This window comes from Pipistrellus hanaki (genome assembly GCF_964339955.1).
Source record: "Pipistrellus hanaki genome assembly, chromosome: 4".
NCBI lineage: Eukaryota > Metazoa > Chordata > Mammalia > Chiroptera > Vespertilionidae > Pipistrellus > Pipistrellus hanaki.
The window spans coordinates 1,853,855-1,868,006 of record NC_140506.1 but is presented as its reverse complement, the minus strand read 5'-3'; the positions used below and the strand labels follow the sequence as shown (position 1 = coordinate 1,868,006).

The following is a 14,152-nucleotide window of genomic DNA, read 5'->3' as shown; positions in this document are numbered from 1 at the left end:
CTGCTTCGAATGTGAGCGCCATGATGAAACGGCAAACCCCCTCTTCAGCAGGGAGCTCGGTGACGGTGAGCCGGCCCCTCTCCTGCACACAGCACGTTGTGTGACAACTGCACCAGCATCCCAGCATCAGGTAGGAAATCCCAAAAGGACCATGACCGCAGGCCCATGCTTGGTGCAGGGGAAGGGGATTCAGAGCAGAGTGGTCAAGAAAGAATAAAGCGTATTCAACGACACCTCTCTCAACCACGGGTTCTGGAAACGCGCCGTGAGAGTGACGTTTTCTTGTATATACACCGCAGAAGGCCCTCGTTGTAACTGGTCTCCAGAAAGAAGCTCAGCATTTGCACACGGCGCTGCCTTTCCCCGGGTGAAACAGGAGCGTTGCACACGCACGTGAGAGTTAAGGTATTCTGAAAATGTGGACGAGCCAGACACATTTGTATTTCGGATCAACAGTGGGCACGCGGGTCACCATGGAGATCAATAATCCTCCTAATCCTCCTTACAATCCATTCTCAAAGCCAAAATGTAATCACTCCATAATGAGACTCCCCGTCCCCTGATGGAAGTCCGGAGCCCGGGGTGAATAATTCTAAGGATCCTCCTTAAACTGTCCTTTACACATAATTAGGTTCATGAGATTAAGGATGTTCTCTGAGGATTAGCCGCCAGCCCCACTTCAGGACACTGGCCCCGGGGCGCCTTCCGGGCCATATGGCTACCGGGAGCTCTGCGGCGGCCTGCTGCCAGGCCCCTGGGGGAAGCAGGTTCCAGGGGAGTCCAAGCCCAGGAAGCCCCAGGAAGACACTTCCAAGATGGCAGGACACACGGCCCGGCCGCACTTCTCACTGTCACATGACTCTGTCCCCATTTGTGCTCCTCGGACCATCACTCCAGTGCCCTTCCTGTCACCCCACATCCACGCATGGCCTCAACGCTAAGAACGCCCACTCTGAGCTCAGTGAAGTTCAGATGGCCCAGTGCCGGCACAGAGGGGACACTTCAAGCCGTAAAGTTTCATGTTTTGTGTCAATTACTGCACCGTGTCCTCCACATGAGCTAGAAGCCAAGTTATACAGCTATCAGTGAGGATGCATTCAGTAAGTCATAGCTCTTACTTTTATTATTATACTTCTTTTTTAAAAATCTCTAATCCAGTTCTAGATTAAGGTGTGGCTTTCAGAGCACCCCTGGAATTTCAACCAAGAGCAGGCTATGGTTACAAGTTATTCAGACCTTCATCACTGACCCTTCCCTTGAAACCACCTAACTGGATTATATTGTCAGAGGCTAGTCATGTTGACTATGCCACCACCTAGGCTTGAAAAATATATTTTTAAAAGTGAACATATAGATGTTTCTTTGCATGTCCATAAAATATCTCTTAAGGATACACAGAACTGGTAACATTGGTTGAGTCTGGGAAGAGAAATTGGAAATCTTGAAAACAGGGATAGAAGAGATAATTCATGATAATCTCTTAAATGTTGAGCCATATGAAAATATCATCTCTTGAAAAAGCAATCAATGCAAATTCTGCAAATGTGAAATGAACATAAATATGTACTTCTTACAAAACCTTGGTTTTAAAATGAAAACATCCTATCAGTGTGTTTGTTGAATTCTTAATACAAGCCAGAAACTGTGCAAAAAGTGAACGGAGAACAAGACAGTTAAGTTTTCTGATTCTCTGAAGGCAAGAGGAATGCAGATAAGAGAATGAGCACATAATTAACACTTACACAAACATCCTTAATGCCACTGGCACAAAAGAGCAAGATCATCCTCATTACAGTGATTAAGCCATTATTATTCATTACCACTATCTTATACAGAATATATGAATGTGTATGTGTGTATGTATTTATATTCAATAATGATACATATTGAATGAGCAATATTTTGATTATCTGAAGATGCTAATAAAGCTTTCAAATATTCCATTCATTAGTAAAAATAAGGTTGATCAAAAGTCTGAAGAAATACTTTAATAAATTTTTTTCTCCTATCAAGTGGTGCCCAAGTAGATGACTTATTAGTCATTAGCCAGTGAGATATTGGCCATGCTTTTAAATCTTTCAAATTTTCTCATTATCTAGGAAAGAGAGTATCCTTGCCCTTTAAAAATTATAAATGTTTTTGTTAATAATTCAAAGTGTCAAAGATAATCATGGAAAACCCATTAAATCATTTGAAGATGGTGCATTAAAAAATGCCCCCTGAGTAGCTGTTCTATTTAAGCTGCCTCTAGTTGACTAATCAAAACTGAAAAGGTTTTTTGTTTGTTTATTCTTTCTCCTCAGAGCTAGGAGGCTGAGTAAACATCTGATTTCTTACGTGTTATAGAACTTCAAAAGGAATGAGACGTTCTTAAAAAGAACCATGTTCAAATACGTACAGAAGTCTCATTATCATTTTGTAGACCTTAGAATCATAGCATCTAATAGAAAGAGACAGTTCATGTGGGGTTCAGAGCCAGGGCTTCAGACCTCCTGAAATGAGTGGTTGTTGGACCATTTGCTCAGTGATTTTCAGCCAGTGAGTCTCCCTTCATCTCTGTTTCTCCACCTCCACCCGAGGAGGACAGCTGCTGTCCTGGAGGCTGGGATACGGTTATAAGGAATCATCGATGGAAAGCACTTACCCTGGCACTAGGCATAGGCACTGGTACGTTAGCTGTTTCAGAAATAACTGATAATTAAAGAACTTCTAAAATTATGTCTGGCTAACAACTCGCTTCTCCCTAATTTTCAGAGTACACCAAAGAAGCATATAAAAGTTTCAGCTCCCTAAAACATTGGTAAAAAAATGGTATGTGTCTTATACACTGAGTGGTGAGATTATTATGATCTCTGAACACATAATAATCTGGCCACTCTGTGTGTGTGTGTGTGTGTGTGTGTGTGTGTGTGTGTGTATTAGAGGCCTGGTGCATGAATTCATGCATGGGTGGGGTCTGGCCAGCCTGGCCAATGGGAGGGGACATGGGCAGTTGGCAGGCCTGCTTGCTGGTCAAACTCCTGGTCAAGGGGACAATTTGCATATTAGCCTTTTATTAGCCATCACCTGACACATTGGCGAGTGCACCGACGTTCTACTTAAGGAAAGCTTCAACACTAATGCTGTGGAAGTGCTCTGGCCAAATGTGAGCTAACATTTTTTAAAATATATTTTTATTGACTTTTTACAAATAGGAAAGAAGGAAATTAGAAACATCAATGAGAAAGAAACATCAATCAGCTGCCTCTTGCACACCCGCTACCGGGGATGTGCCCACAACTAAGGTACATGACCTTGGCCGAATCGAACCTGGAATTCTTGAGTCCATAGGCCAATACTCTATCCACTGAGCAAAACTGGTTAGGGCTGTGAGCTAAAATTTGATAGCAAAATTATAAATCCAATCCCACAGAGATACTATATTACACTATGTTGTCATTGACACCAATACATGCACAGGTGGGGAATATTCCAGAAGTATGCTGAATGTGTTCATCCCTACTTTAACATCTTGTTTCATATTAAATAGCATTATATGAATAATATTAGTATTATAAAGCTAACTTTAAAGGCAAAGAGGTGAGCTCCCCAGTGGGTTTTGTTTAATCAACCAGGCCCTGGAGCTAGACCTGCTCTGGCCGCCAGGGAAGGTGCCGGCACACGCAGCCCCCATGGGCCGGGCCTGGGGCCCATCGCAGCCCCCGGGCTCACAGCTGAGATGCCGGCCACCCCACCTCAGTGCTCGTCCTTCCTGTGACCTTGCAGCCGCTGGGGGAGGCCCAGGGGGAAAGCTGCCCAGCATCCCTGCGGACACAGCCCGCGCCTCCGGACCACCGATGGAAGGAGAGGGAGACCCGCCCGGAGCCCAGGTCTCCCCTCCTCTCCTCTCCTCTCCTCTCCTCTCCTCTCCTCTCCTCTCCTCTCCTCTCCTCTCCTCTCCTCTCCTCTCCTCTCCCCTCCTCTCCCCTCCCCTCCCCTCCCCTCCCCTCCTCTCCTCTCCTCTCCCCTCCCCTCCTCTCCTCTCCCCTCCTCTCCTCTCCTCTCCCCTCCCCTCCCCTCCTCTCCTCTCCTCTCCCCTCCCCTCCCCTCCCCTCCCCTCCCCTCCCCTCCCCTCCCCTCCTCTCCTCTCCTCTCCCCTCCCCTCCCCTCCCCTCCCCTCCCCTCCCCTCCCCCCTCCCCTCCCCTCCCCTCCCCTCCCCTCCTCTTCTCTCCTCTCCTCTCCTCTCCTCTCCCCTCCCCTCCCCTCCTCTCCTCTCCTCTCCCCTCCCCTCCCCTCCCCTCCTCTCCTCTCCTCTCCTCTCCTCTCCTCTCCTCTCCTCTCCTCTTCTCTCCCCTCCTCTCCTCTCCTCTCCTCTCCTCTCCTCTCCTCTCCTCTCCTCTCTCCTCCCCTCCTCTCCTCTCCTCTCCTTTCCTCTCCTCTCCACGTGTGCACGAGGGTGCAGAGGCGCACCCGGGGCCGCTTCCTCACAGGGGCCCCCGGGGCCTGCACCGGAGGCCACCAGGTCCCCAGCCCCAGCGCCAGCCCGATGCTCTCCCGGGGCGGGAGCTCCCAGCAGGGAGGCCGGTGCCTCATCTGCCGCGCTGATTGGGGGGCCGGGGCCCTGACACTGGCTGGGGGGGGGGGGGGGGGGGGGACATGCTGCATCCCGGCCGCCCCCGGGTCCGAGCAGCACGCCCTGCCTTGGCTGCGTTCCTGAAAGCGCCTTTGCTCTGACACCCGCGCGCGTCCTGTGCCCGCGGCCCAGCCGGGCTCACCGGTCCCACAATCACTCTGTCTCCGGCGCCCGCAGGCTGACTTGTGAAAGGCCGTGTGCTGTGTGTTTCCCCCTTTTCACGTTGATGGCTCTGGCTGGCAGAACCTACGAGATTAGTGGCAGATATTCTAATTTTCATGTGTCTCCTGCCAAATTTCCAGAGGAAAGTGGCAGGCCGGCACAGCAGGCCCGAACTGGCTGTGGGCATGGTGACGGAGGGCGCTATGCACGTTCTTATTATAACTACTTATCCGAAAAGGAGGTGGGGAAAGAACAAGAGGGGGTGGGTAATAGCGTTGCAAATGTGATATTTTAACATACTAGCAAGAAGGCCGATACCTACCCACTGTCTCCAGAAAATGCCACTTGTACAAAAACACCAAATGCTCATGCTAAAGAGATGTAAAACAGTCCTTTTTCCTTTCCTTTAAGCTACTAAATAGGCTCGTTACACCAAAAACACCTACCACTTGCCCGGTCTTTAGGATGAGGTCCCTGGTCTATGTGAGTGGCCTCAGAAGTGATTTCTTCCTCAGAATAGAAACCAGGCAGCGAGGTCCATACTAAAGCGAATCCGGAAACGTGTTAATCCCTCCTGATGCGCTGTCCCTGAGCTCCCACAGGGACTCGGCTGGGCCTGAGCAGGCGCCATGTAATCCCGCAGAAGTGCCATCTGCACATTAACTCCCAGCGTGCTCAGCCCCAGGGCCGCAGGGACCAACCCTCTCCACTCGCCCCCTGGCTGACGGGGTTTCCTCCTGCCCCCTCTTCAGCCTCTCACCTGTGTGTCTGTCCCCCTCCTCTCACCTGTGTGTCTGTGTCCCTTCCTCTCACCTGTGTGTCTGTGTCCCCCTCCCACTTATCGGGAGACAAATGCCTCTTCCAGCCAAATCTCAGGGCATCCTACGTCCTACGTCCTGCAAATCCAGTGTTCATGGACACGGGGAATCCCTGTGTTACTGGCACGCCCCTGCATCCCAATGTGCACTGCGGCGTCTGCTGAATTATGAATCTCCTGGCACAGTGGTTGGCAAACTCATTTGTCAATAGAGGCAAATATCAACAGGACAACAATTAAAATGTATTTTGAGAGCTAAATTTTTTAAATTTAAACTTCTTATAACGCCACTTCTTCAACATAGACTCGCCCAGGCCATGGTATTTTGTGGAAGAGACGCACTCAGGGGCCAAAGAGCCGCAGTTTGCTGACCATGGTCCTGGCGAAAGCAAGGTGTCTCTGGCCATTAGTCAGGCGTGGCTAGGTCACCTTTAGGGCACCAGGAGCGGCCAGCAGAAGAAATACACGAGAAGAAATACACAAACTCGAGGCTGTAGTCCTAGTTAAGGGGGACACGCCACCAAGTCTGAATCAGCAGGAAATCAATGATCAATTGATTTTCATAACTTTTGAGTTTGTTTATAATGTCCCATAGACAATAACTTTGATTTCTATAGAAAGTAATTTTCAGAAATGTTCTTAAAAACCCTGACTTCTCCTTGAAAATATTCACATTGGTAACTTTGCAAATTAAATAGCATTTTTTTTATTTTAAAAATACCTTTACAAGAAGAGTCATAAGAAGATTACTTTAATTTAGTGATTCTTAATTGAGGTTTTAGAGAAAACATCAAAGAATATCCCCAGGATGAAAATAACATATTCTATAAGAAGGAGGTCATGCTAGGGTATTACGGCATTCTAATGGCTAAATATAGAGAGAGCTAGATAGCTAGACAGACTGCTCAATCTGGAGATAGAGGAAAGTAGAGAGAGAGAGAGAGAGGATAGAGATAGAAATAGAGATAGAGATGGAGATGGAGATAGAGATAGAGAGATAGATATATGATATACAGATACAGATAGTTTCTATAATACCAACTAAGTAAGAAGACTCTATGTTCTCTTGGACGCAGGGAGCTGTGTAAAACCTTTGGGAACACTGTCTAAAAGAACAAAGTGAGAAACTCAGATTCATGAAACCTATGCATATTTGACAAAAGAAATCCCTTTACACAGTAACTTTGCTTTCAATCCCGCATGTTCCCTGTGCTTATAAAGACGGAACGGTCTGTGAGAACGGGGCTGCGTACACGGTGTGTAAGTGTCAGTTAGCTGTGGTGTTTGTGAGGAACAGCGGTGCATGGGAACTTCCCAGAATTAGGAAGAAAACTGCCACCTGTGTCCTCTCTTCCTCTTCTCTCCGGGACAGGGATTGTGTCCTGACTCCCCTCAGCCAGAGCTATGCTCCTTGGTTTTTCTATTTCATTTTCTTTCCTCCAAAGAACAACTAGGAAAATGAGCTGCTGTTGAGTAGGATCAAGGGAGAAAAGGCTTAAAGAAAAACACAGGTTATACTTTTTTAAGCAACAAATTCTTGACTATCCTCTTTTTTTACTGCATGCACCTGCCAATTCACTTTTTCTTTTCCATGCAACAAAGAAAACATTGCAAACAAAAATCTGCATCCCCAACACACAAACCCCACCTCACCCTCTCTGCACATTCCTACTGCCATTCTTGGACAAGGGGGTGAAAAGCTGACCTGGCAGTACTGTGTCTAAACTTGAGATAAATTAGAAAGAAGCTTCTGGAAATATGAGCATTTCTCTCCTCCCACAGTTTCCCAAAGTCACTGCAGCACAGGAAACTTCAATACACATTGTGACTTGATGCTGCTTCGAAATATACCAGAATGCTTTCATTTTTTCAATATTATTACCCGGGAGAGCTTCGGTTCTGAGATAGCACTCATTTCTAAGATCCTGTGAAGTCATGGGACTGTGTTTTAAATGCAAATAATAATAATCCTGAGTAAATACTAGCAAAAACCATACTCCATCAAGACCACCTGACCATTGCTACAGAATGAGGCCGGAGACCGATCTTGCACAGGGAGCTGTGCCGGGCTCAGAGCCGCCTGGTGAGAAGAGAGCAGCAGCTGCCCTCGCCTACCGCCTCCTTCTCTTCCATTTACGCAGCAGACAGCGTGCACGCAGCCCTGGGCCTGGGGACCGCTCCCCCAGGCAGCGCCGGCCGCTATAATTACGCGGTAATGGAAATGGCTGGGAAGACGTGGCACGAGTCAATCAGTGACCCCGGTTTGTGCTTCCAGGTCACGGAGCTCCATCCCGGAACCTCATCAGGAGCTCCACGTTAATAGCTCCTGTCAGGCTCTCGGGATCCTCTGCCTGTCACCCTCAGACCGCCAGACCGCCGGCCCCCAGACATCACGCCAACCGGACAACATTGTTCTTTCCCATCTTTAAATTGTTTCACAAACATAACAAAAACCACCGTGTGTGACACGAGACAAAGAGGAAGGAGACAGAGGCGGGAGGGGCGGCCGTGCTCCGGGGACCCAGGGTGGATGGAGCACAGGGACTGCTCCCCTGAGAGCCGGCGGCACCCCCAGTCCATCTGCTCAGAAGGCCGCAGCCTCTCGGCGATCAGGGGCCTCTCCGTCGTCATCGCAGCTGGAGCCGGGAGGACAGGCAGGCCCTGGCACACCAGAGCCGCGGGCCCGCCCGCCCTTCCCAGGAAAGCATGTGAGCAAACCCGAGGCCTGCTTGGCCGGGTCAGCATCCCCGTGTCCAAGCACATGGGCTGCGGGTGAAACAAGCCCGCACTGGCTTATCAGCCTGAGATAAACAAGCCTTCCAGCTGGGCACACACATTTTCAATCAGAATCTGATAGAGACCCCGCTTTCCAGAACATGTTCACCCCAGCATTCCACCTGCCGTTCCTGGGCAGCCCTCTGGGATGGCTGCAGGAGACCCAGACATGGCATGGGTCGGTGAGGCGGGGCAAGGGGAGGCAGGGGACCTACAGGGGCAGCTCCGTCCTGAAGCCGGGGGATTGCATGTGCCCCTTCGGAGGGGCCTCCTCAGCCAGGCGCACAGCCCTCTGGGGCCTCCAGGAGCCAAGCTCGGAGCATCGGGTGACCTCCTTGACCCGATGACTCCAGGGTGAGGATGCCTCTTGGATGCGTTTGGGAGGGACAGCGGCTGGGGAACCTCACCCCCACCCACTGCTGACCTCCCTGCACCCAGCCAGCCGCTGCTCAGGGCCCTGTGTCGGGCGGAGGACCGGAGGTGACATCAGGGATTCCGGGAAAGCTCCACCGGCTCCTGCGCAGGATGCGGAGGCAGCCAGGAGAGAGCAACGGCTCACTTGAGATTGGATCTAGCTGGCTGTGTGTCAGGGGAGTGTGAACAACCCTCTCTCGTCCTAGCCTGTTTGGCTCAGTGGATAGTACTTCAACCTGCAGACTACAGGGTCCCAGATTTGATTCCCATCAAGGGCACATGCCCGGGGTTGCAAGTTCGATCCCCAGTAGCGGGTGTGCAGAAGGCAACCAATAAATGATTCTCACTCATCATTGATGCTTCTATTTCTTTCCTCTTATCCCTTTCTCTCTGAAATCAACATAAATATACACTGAGTGGCCAGATTATTATCATCTCTGAACACATAATAATCTGGCCACTCAGTGTATATCCTATATAATAAAAGGCTAATATGCAAATTGTCCCCTCTACCAGGAGTTCAACCAGCAGACAGGCCGGCCAACCGCCCATGTCCCCTCCTCCTGGCCAGGCTGGCCGGACCCCACCCATGCACAAATTCATGCACCCGGCCTCTAATATATATTATCAACCTGAGATAAATAAATATACTGAGTGGCCAGATTATTATGCGTTCAGAGATCACAATCATCTGTCCACACAGCGGATATTTTTAAAGCCTCTCCCAGAGGAGTTTGGCGGGGGCAGCATGATCATTTTGGTGGCTCTGCTGGTTTCAAGCTGCCAACATGATGACAGCCTGGACATGACAGCCTGGCGCCTGCACATTGGGTCAGTCAAGTCCGGGTGCCAGCCTGGACACGTGAGGAGTGCCAAATACAGAGGTCACTGTCTGGGGACAATCCAGGAGGAGCAGAGAAGCAGTGTATTCTCTGGAGGAAGAAGGATGCCCGAGAGAAGGGAGACACACACATGCACCCCAGAGAAGCAGACGGAGGAGGGCTCCGTGGCAGATGCCCGTCCCCGCAGCCCGCAGAAGGTGGGCTCGGTTTCTGCTCGGGGCGCGCAGATGGCCTCTCTGTGGCTCGGGTTCCCTGTCCTGGGTTTCCGTTTCTCACAACCACACACGGCCTGGCGGAGACAGCCCCCTGGGGATGGACTTCGGTGGTGGAGGACAGGGAGGACGGGGCCGACTTTGGAGGTGGGTCCAGAGAGAGAGGGCGCGCCTAGAAGCTATGAACTCGGCGGGGGTGAATTGGGGTGAATTGGGAAAATCAAGGGGAGATTCGCCCTCATGGGGTGCAGCCTGGGCAGAGGAGGGTGCCGTTTCTGAAAGCGATGACACCCATGACCCATTTCACCTTCTGCATCGTTTTAACAGATGCCATCCCTGAGCCTACGAAATGCCTTTGTTTGAATTAAAGATATTAATTAAATCAGACTCCTGTCTGAGAAACACATCTTCTGGAAGGCAATTCCCCACTTTGGAAACACAATTGTAACAACGCTGAGGAGGAGACAGGATCCGCTCAGACTTCCTCTGACTCGCATCCTTGTGGTCAGAAAGGAAGACTCGCCCTGCCATCTGCTACTTGGAATTTTTTTTCATTTGATCCGTTATCGAACTCCTCAGTGAAAGAGCAGTGACCTTGGGTTAGGACATTGTTCGTGCTAGCCACAGGAAGGTCATTTGTTTGCATTTTTCTTCTCCTAACATTAAATTTTGCAGTAATTAAAAGAAATAATCTTTTCACCTGAAAGTATCAGTGACTCTGTTGTAGAGGTCATACCGATGGATGTAGCTGAGATTTTAAATCCTTAGAAAGATCAAACGTAAAATCCACAGGAGCTCCTGTGGCCAGGACAGCGGCGATGGAAAATGAGGACTTGACTCCGTTTCCTTCCAGCCGGGCCTGGACGGACAGGAGCGGGGGAAGGCCTGCTCGGGCTGTTCCCCGCACAATGCGAGCGGCATTATCCCGGGACAACGGGAGAGCCGCAGGAAAGCCGCCGTGCGCCTGCGGCAGCGCCGGCCTGGCCTGTCTGCTGACATGGACCAACCCAGCAAAGGGAAAATGGCACATAACGAGATGGTATAGTATTTGCACACACAAAAATTGCCGTCTGAAAATATTTGTGAAAACCTATTTTTATGCCTGAATCTAAGTTGAATGCATAATTTAGTACTTATTTTCTGAACAAATAGCTTGGAAGAATTTCATGCACAATTGATGATAATTTGAGTGTGCAATCCATGGCAGAACTCATTACCATGTTCATTCTGCCCGAGCTCTGTGTGCAAATTTAAATGGTCGTTTTCCAGAAATGGCTCGCAGCAACCCCCCGACATCCAAAACAGTCATTTTTAGCACCGATGTGGAGGCTGAAGACTTCTGACTGACAAACAAATCTTTTGGGAGACAATTCCCAACTTTAGAAAAATAATTGTAATAATACTGAATATAATTTGCATTTGTATTATATTGAATACAATGGTTTAAGAAACCTGCAAAGTGTAAACAGAGCAACAAAGGGGAAGCATCTGTGTATGGGCAGGGGGATGTAAAATTCTCTTTCATATAAAAATTTGTTTTAATTCAAAGAGGGTGTTTTAAAAAATGATTTATATGTCATAACATTAGCAAACACTTTTTTAAATGAAAAACAAACATATTTATCTGAGAAAAATTTATATAAATCTATGTGAACGAGAAATCCTACAATGTCTTTTTTGTATTTTATTTTAATGTCTATAAGTGTAAATACTGCTCTCAGAAGGCAGAAAGGGAGCTATGAATATACATACTTTGCATGCTATTTTTTATATGATCCATTGTCTGTCATTGATCACTTGTCTTAATTGTCTTTAAGCTTTATAAATTATTATAAAAAGTAGAAAAACTATATTACTAGAAGTAACTATAATATTGTAAATAAACATGCTTTCAAAATTGAGCCAAACTCTAAACCGTTGTTTTACTATGGATATTATTGCATAATATAAGACTTTGAAATGGCCATATTTTCTATATAAATGAAGATATCTCCTCATCAAAATGTATACCATTGGATTTTTTTTTTATCATTTCAGTATTTTCCATAATTCAAAAAAATTGATGGTACATGATTATTTTATATTGAACATAGACATGAACGTGCCATCATGAACTTCCCAGAAGCAAATAACTGACAAATCAGTGAAACCCCAGAGCAAACCCTGTCCTGACACCGGGATTATGTGCTTCGTGTTCAGCAAGAGTCCGCCTTTCAGCCCTGACTCCTTACATAAGAGGATTTGACAAGGTTAAAATTTGTGTTGCTAATGGAAATTATTTTTCCAAGAATTAACCTTTTAGGCTTAAAAAGAATGGCAGATATTCAAATATTCTCAGATGAGCATTAAAGAGAAGAATGTCTATTCTCTCCTGCCCCGGCAGCACTGCCACTCCGGACCCGCACGTCACCCGCTGCAGCCCTAACAGCTGCCATTCAAAGGGCCCGCGGAGGCCCATTTGAAAGTAATATTTTGCTCTGTGTGACATCTCATTCTTCTCCCCTCGGAAGTCGTAATTTTTTTACACACCTCATAGTCTTCCTAACAGGAAACCAGCTCTGCCTGTCACTCCGGCGGGGAGGAGCCTTGTTTTCCAGGTCACTGGCTCGGATCCCGGAGACAAGATATTCATGAGGCCGGGATGGGGAATTTACATCTCGCGGCGCAGTTTTCCTCTCCATTTGCCGGCACGCCAGGTCAGCGAGCAGCTGTCACCGGGAAGATGACGGCTGCGGCGCTGCCCCCCGCTCATTACACACTCAGTGGCCTGACCTTCCGGGGAGACCCCCCACAGCACCTGATGGGGGGCGTCTCGGCCTGCAGGCCCCCACACCCCACACCCCGCTGCCCGGGCCCAGCAGGCTCAGGGCTGGGAGCAGGCTACGCCTGGATACCAGGCTGTACACTTTCCTCCTCCACTGAGAATTCCTTGTGCAGAGGAAGAAAAAACTATTTTTAATGTCAATTTTATAAGACGGAGCCTTAAAGCCAATGCATCCAATACAGTAAACATTAAGTAAAATAAAATCATCAGCATCATTAAAACAAACAAACAAAAAAAACCTAACAAATAGCTTGCCGGCCCTGACACCTTGAGCCAGTCACCTTAAAACAAACATCCCGTATTTCACACATCAACATAGCAAAGCTGTATTACGGAAGAAATCAGGTGAGCTATATGTTCGAATGGGTCACAGTTATCTTAGGGCCTGGAGCAATGACTGAGGGCTCTTCCTGGACAAATGCCTTCATGTGGTTGTTTTCTGAGCCATGAAAGGGCCGTTTCTTGACCCCAGGAGATGGGGAGCGGGCAGGCTCTGCTCTGCCTTCCTCTTCCTGCCCACGTGTCCAGACCTTGTCTGAAGCAACACCACCTCTGCCTAATTTGTAAGAAGGTCTCTTTGAACACCCAGCCTCCTCGCACCCTCTGACCACTGGATGAGGGACCTTTCAGGAAGAATGGCGCCCCCGCTGGTGATGTCCCAGTGCCAGGTGGGAGGCCCAGGGGTGGCTTCCCATCACAGCTTTCCGTCCTCATTCACGACACAGTCAATGGCGACAGCAGTCAGCAAGCGCAGTCCCTGGGCCAGAGGCACTCACAGGGTCCTGCCAGCAGTCCGCTCTCCCTCTCCCATTCCAGCTACAACCTGGGAGCGGCCCAAGGACACACGCGTTCCAACGCACCTTTGCAAAAACCCGTGGCTGAGACTGTTCCCTCCAACAGGAGAAACCTCATTTCCTACTGAAGCCGACGGCGTCCCTGGAACATTTCCACTCACCCGCTGTTCCAGAAAGAGGAAGTTCTGACGGTGCAGCTCCCTGCCGGTGGCCTGGGCCTGAGGGACTGGCTCCTTCCCAATGACACAGCGCGGCAGGACACAGCGGGAGGCCGCAGCCTCCATGCCCGCCCCCGGGGGGGAGCGGCCCCCAGGAGAGGCCGGCCTTATGGGAGGCTTGCCAACATTTGGGGCTCAGAGCCCCTTTGACTTTTAAAATGTGTTGAGGACCTGACAGAGCGTGTGGTTGTGTGGATCATGTCTATGGACATGTAACACGTTGGAAATTAAAACAAAATATTTTCAATGCTTAATAATTCATTTTTTAATTTTTGTTTTTTAAATGTATTGTGTGTGACGTTGGTTAATGAGATTATGGAGGTTTCAAGGGCACATGTCCGTGACACGTGATCTGTAGATTGCCCTGTGTGCCCACCATCCGAAGCCAAATCATCTTCTGCCACCTTTACCCTGACTCCTCCCCTGCCCCCATGTCACTCCGCTCACCACCATTCTGTGTCTGTGTCTGTGAATTCACTTT

At 49.0% G+C, this 14,152-nt stretch overlaps 1 long non-coding RNA gene across 1 annotated transcript in view; it reads right to left on the bottom strand.

Annotated features, from left to right (window-relative positions):
• The window catches only part of LOC311620925, a 44,956-nt gene extending 31,295 nt beyond the window's left edge, over positions 1-13,661 (bottom strand). The window contains exon 1 of the long non-coding RNA XR_014794769.1: positions 13,615-13,661. This is a non-coding gene — a long non-coding RNA (uncharacterized lncRNA). The remainder of the gene's footprint in view (positions 1-13,614) is intronic.
• Positions 13,662-14,152: the final 491 nt, after the last annotated feature.